Source organism: Oncorhynchus mykiss, chromosome 25 (genome assembly GCF_013265735.2).
Source record: "Oncorhynchus mykiss isolate Arlee chromosome 25, USDA_OmykA_1.1, whole genome shotgun sequence".
In the NCBI taxonomy this organism is placed as follows: domain Eukaryota; kingdom Metazoa; phylum Chordata; class Actinopteri; order Salmoniformes; family Salmonidae; genus Oncorhynchus; species Oncorhynchus mykiss.
In genome coordinates, this window is record NC_048589.1 from 16,692,890 (window position 1) to 16,699,189 (window position 6,300).

Sequence of the window (6,300 nt, forward strand, 5' to 3'; positions counted from 1 at the left end):
AAGTTTCCTCCAGATGTGACGCTTGCCATTCAGGCCAAAGAGTTCAATTTTGGTTTCATCAGCCCAGAGAATCTTGTTTCTCCTGGTCTGAGAGTAAGTTCTCTGGTCTGAGAGTCTTAGGTGCCTTTTGGGAAACTCCAAGCGGGCTGTCATGTGCCTTTTACTGAGGAGTGGCTTCCGTCTGGCCACTCTACCATAAAGGCCTGATTGGTGGAGTTCTGCAGAGATGGTTGTCCTTCTGGAAGGTTTTCCCATCTCCACAGAGGAACTCTAGAGCTCTGTCAGAGTGATCATGAGGTTCTTGGTCACCTCCCTGACCAAGGCCCTTCTCCCCCAATTGCTCAGTTGGCTGGGCGGCCAGCTCTAGGAAGAGTCTGGGTGGTTCTAAACATATTCTATTTAAGAATGATGGAGGCCACTGTGTTCTTGGGGACTTTCAATGCTGCAGAAATATTTTGCTATCCATCCCCATATCTGTGCCTCGACACAATCCTGTCTTGGAGCAATTCCTTCAACCTCACTGCTCGGTTTTTGCTCTGACATGCACTGTCAACTATGGGATTTTATATAGACAGGTGTGTGCCTTTCCCAATAATCTCCAATCAATTGAATTTACCACAGGTGGACTCCAATCAAGTTGTAAAAACATCTGAAGAATGATCAATGGAAACAGGATGCACCTGAGCTCAATTTCGAGTCTCATAGCATAGGCCTGAATAATTACGTAAATAAGGTATTTCTGTTTTTTATTTTTAATAAAATGTGCAAAAATAGCAAAAAAACTGTTTTTGCTTTGTACTTGGGGTATAGTGTGTAGATTGATGAGAAAAAAAAGCTATTTTATAAAAATGATAGAATAAGGTTGTAACGTAACCAAATGTGGAAAAAGTCTAGAGGTCTGAATACTTTCAGAATATTTAGTTAGGTATGTTATATTATGTTAATTTCTCTGGTGCACAAAACGTGTTATTTATATTGGGGCGGCAGGGTAGCCTAGTGGTTAGAGCGTTGGACTAGTAACTGGAAGGTTGCAAGTTCAAATCCCCGAGCTGACAAGTTACAAATCTGTCTTTCTGCCCCTGAACAGGTAGTTAACCCACTGTTCCTAGGCCGTCATTGAAAATAAGAATTTGTTCTTAACTTACTTGCCTAGTTAAATAAAGGTAAAAAATAAACACAAGTTTGCATTTTCAGCACATTATATTGAATGGAACACACTTTTTGCTTTAGATTGTTTAGTCATCACAAATACGATTGCTTTAAACATATTAATATATTTGGTTTGGTACCATTGATTTTGTTATATGCGCCTGTCTGTGGCAGGATTTAGAACGTCATTAGCTATAATTTTTTAACTCATGGCACAGATAATTCTGGGCGCTCTGTATAAAAGTCAATGGCCGCACACCAATAAAAACTAACACTTAAATAACAGCCAACCCTTCAGTGTTGATATCCTATGCCAGGTCGTGATTCGTTGAAGTTAAATAACAAAGTTACTGATTTGTTTCTGCCCAACCTGGTCTGAGCATTTCATATTATTCTGTACATAAATCTGAGACACTACATTTAGTATGATATGTTACGTTTCGTATGGTATGTATTAATTTGAGGATGTCCATCCATGTTGTATTGTTACGAATTGCAAACGTACAATATGTTACGAATTCCAACTTGTTGTGGCTAGCTAGGTGGCTAAAGCTAAAGTCTGCTAGCTGGCTAACATTAGCTAGGCTATGGGTTAGGGTTAAGGTTAGGTTAAATGGTAAAAGTTAGGGGAAAGGTTAGCTAAAATGGTTAAGGTTAGGGGAAGGGTTAGCTAACATGCTAAGTAGTTGTAAAGTAACTAAAATTATTAAGTAGTGGCAAAGTTGCTAATTAGCTAAAATTGTCTGTGATGAGATTCGAACACACAACCTTTGGGTTGCTAGATGTTGGCGTTATACACCTACCCATCCACCCTTACCAACTGCCCTACTTTAATTTTTGCCTTGGTTAACCTTCTGTCTTATGTAACCATACAAAACGTAACATATCATACTAATTCAAATGTTCTGGATGTACATTTACTATGTTACATCTAGTCTATGCGACCAGGCCTGAAGGTCTGCTCAATGACCACCCTCCCACGGCTCACACAGGCATTCTGCTCTAGGTCTGCAACTTGCAGGGCACCATTATCATTATTTTGGATGGGAACTGAATAGAATGACTTCCAATTAATGTAGTTATCACACCTTATCTTTGGCCTTTGTATACCAATGTCAGGACCTCCATGATGGCACTGTGGGCTGCTCCTTGGGAAACATCAAATTTGTCTGACATCTCCCGGAAACAGTTCTGATTGGCAAGGTACCATACAAACATCAGAACTTTCTTGATCAGAGGAACTTTAGGGCAACCTCCAGGCTAATGTGCTTGGTCCATGCTGCTTCCGTTGGATGGTAAGATTGTCAAACTGGGTGTGGGTAACTCAGAGATGTCTCCTGAAAGTGTGGTTATCCATTTGCAGCATGATAGAATGATAGATCCCAGTTGGAAGGCTATTGCATTCCTAAGGGAAATTAAATGCAGTTTCAGTAATGACATGAATTTTGAGACATTGGTTTTTAGCTCAAATTTATGAATTTGAATTGTTTTGTTATTACAAGTACACGTAACATGTCAGAGAATGACAGTAATCATGACAGGCCAATTTGATTAAATATGAATGATACAGATGTAGCCTAATCCTATGAATGTCACTGCAGTAGGCTGTAAGCAGTGGGCTGGCTGTAGGCAGTAGGCTGGCTGTAAGCAGTAGGCTGGCTGTAAGCAGTAGGCTGGTTGTAAGCAGTAGGCTGGTTGTAAGCAGTAGGCTGGTTGTAAGCAGTAGACCTGCGAGTGGCTGCAATAGAGGCAGCCCCAAGAGGCAGCACAGGGCGCTATTATTCCGCTTATATATTTTTCTTCCAACAAAGTAGCTTGGTTTCCATCCAATTGGCGACAGATTTCCATGCGAATATTCGAAAATCAGCATAAATAATATATGCAACATTTTCCCACCAGAGATGTTTCCATCAAATTGACTTGTTGACTTGTGCACATAAAAATACATTTTGGGGTTAAATTCCCATGTATTAAATATGCAAATGAATGCAAATGAATTGGGTTTCCATTTCATTTTCACCTCTACTGATGGTTTTGACATAAAAGCAATTGCGTTATTTAGTGAATGTGCCCACTCTTGTATTGGCACCTGCACTCTAGCCAATAACTGGCAGATACAATAGCCTACATGATGAGATTATTTTAATTTGTCAAACGGAAGGCAATCATCATGTCACCAGAATAAGATCCTCTATATTTATTGGAAAGGAGCACCAAGCTCATCACATGGCACTTTCACCACCCTGTGAAGTTCATTGTTTATTTCCTCTGTAGCTTTCCCTGAACAAAGGGAGGGGGTGTTCAAAATCAAAAGTAACAGTCAGTATCTGGTCTGGCCACCAGCTGCATTAAGTACTGCAGTGCATCTCCTCCTCATGGACTGCACCAGATGTGCCAGTTCTTGCTGTGAGATGTTACCCCACTCTTACACCAAGGCACCTGCAAGTTCCCAGACATTTCTGGGAGAAATGGCCCTAGCCCTCACCCTCCGATCCAAGAGGTCCCAGACGTGCTCAATGGGATTGAGATCCGGGCTCTTTACTGGCCATGACAAAACACTGACATTCCTGTCTTGTCACCAAATCCGACCATCACCCCTGGTGAGACAAAACCGCGACTCGTCTGTGAAGAGCACTTTTTGTCAGTCCTGTCTGGTCCAGCGATGGTGGGTTTGTGCCCACAGGCGACGTTGTTGCCGGTGATGTCTGGTGAGGACCTGCCTTACAACAGGCCTACAAGCCCTCAGTCCAGCCTCTCTCAGTCTATTGCGGACAGTCTGATCACTGATGGAGGGATTGTGCGTTCCTGGTGTAACTCAGGCAATTGTTATTGCCATCCTGTACCTGTCCCGCAGGTGTGATGTTCGGATGTACAGATCCTGTGGAGGTGTTGTTACACGTGGTCTGCCAGTGTGAAGATGATCAGCTGTCCGTCCTGTCTCCCTGTAGCACTGTCTTAGGCGTCTCACAGTACGGACATTGCAATTTATTGACCTGGCCACATCTGCGGTTCTCATGCCTCCTTGCAGCATGCCTAAGGCACGTTCACACAGATGAGCAGGGACCGTGGGCATCTTTCTTTTGGTGTTTTCAGAGTAAGTAGAAAGGCCTCTTTAGTGTCCTAAGTTTTCATAACTGTGACCTTAATCACCTTCTGTCTGTAAACTGTTAGTGTCTTATCAACTGTTCCACAGGTGCATGTTCATTAATTGTTTATGGTTCATTGAACAAGCATGGAAAACAGTGTTTAAACCCTTTACAATGAAGATCTGTGAAGTTATTTGGATTTTTACGAATCATCTTTGAAATAAAAAGGGACGTTTCTTTTTTTGCTGAGTTTATGTTCGAGTCCCGTCGGTTACAACTATAGCTAACCCTAACCGTTTTCGTAACATTAACCTATTTATCCTAATAACCTGCCACGTAAATTCTACTAACCTGATACGAAAAGTCACTTCTCCTAGTCAAAACCGGCAGATGTGCCCTGAGAACAGTCATGGTTTCCACTAATGCGATTCAGCCGCTCTGCGTGTGAGTAGCCATAACAACTGCTCGGTTAGGCTGCTGTGCTGCTCAGAGCTCACGAGACATTTGCTACACAGCTAATAACAACACTACAAGGTGTAATCAATGAAGGCAGCCGTTGTATTTACCAGAGCCGGATGAATACATGAATAATTGGCGCGTTGAAAACAACTGTGAACTCGGAAAAATTCGAGTTCCGACTGGGAAAATCGATTTGAAAGGTCATCCAACTCGGAATTCCAACTCGGGGTTCTTTCTAGGGCTCTTTTTTTTCCGTGACTAGTTTTTTTTCTGTGTATTATTCATAATACAAAAATCTATTTACATTGCTACATCAAACATGTCTAACAAAACAAAACAGGTATTAACAAGAAAATACTCAAACACCAAAAATATCACTAAACTAATACAACAAATCAACAATTTTAGTGCAATTGTATTCACTGAAAAATCTTATTATAATGATTTAGGAAGATATTATTCTTGTTGTTATACACTGGGGTTAATGTTTTAATAAGATAGTTGAATTCAATCAGAAAAATATGTAATTTTGGTATAGAATTTTGGAATTTTTGTTTGTGTATGAAGTATTTGGCAACAAGAATTAACATTTTTACAATAATTTTAGTGGTCTTGTTATCACTGCAATAGTAACATATTATATATTTAATGTCAAAAACAGGCAGTGTTCATAATGGTAAATAAGTATTTCTGACACAAATTTACATTCAAAGAACTAGTGAGACAGATTCTCACCTTCTTTTTCACAGAAAACGCAGATATCATCAATAGCCACACATTTGGATATCATAGAATTACATGGATATATCTTATGTAAAATGTTGAAGTGCACTTCCTTAACTTTGTTTGGTATACAGTATTTGTAAGGCCTTAACCATGCATTTTTTCCAGACAATGTCAGGAATAAGCATGTTCCAGAAAAACTTTCCTCTCGGTGTAAGTTGGTTTTGTAAATGAAGAATTTGTCTCATATATTTATTATAACAAGATCTCTCAAGTAAGCCCATGCCTTCCAATCTGAGTTCTGGATAAACTTTGTGATCATTACCAAAGCTAAGATTAGTTTTAATTAGTGTAGTTAGACCACTGGGAATGGCTTTGATCACAGAAATAAACTCTCTGAAAGGTATTGGAAACTCTTTCAATGTTATAAATTGTTCATATGTGAAAAATTGTGCAGGAAACATATTTTCCATGCCATTAAAGCTTGTTGGTGAAACCTAGCCAATTTAGCAGGTAATCTTTCAGGAATATAATTACATTTCAGTAAAATTGAAGAACTCCCAATTTATTAAACACATTATTTGGTATGAAATACCATATTGAATCAGTATTGATCAAACGTTTTTTCAACCAGTTTATCTTGAAAGTGTATTTTATGTCAACAAAATCCAACACTTCTAGACCGCCTTCAGCTCTTTTGTTAGAAAGGACAGATTTTTTTAAGTTTGTGAGACTTATTTTTCCAGATGAAGTCAAGAAAGGTCTTATTGATCTCTTTACAAGTAGCAAGATTTACACATAACGATAATGCGGGTTACACAAAACGACAGTCCCTCTGCCTTGGACAGAAGTACTCTCCCAAGTATAGAAAAATCTCTTTGTA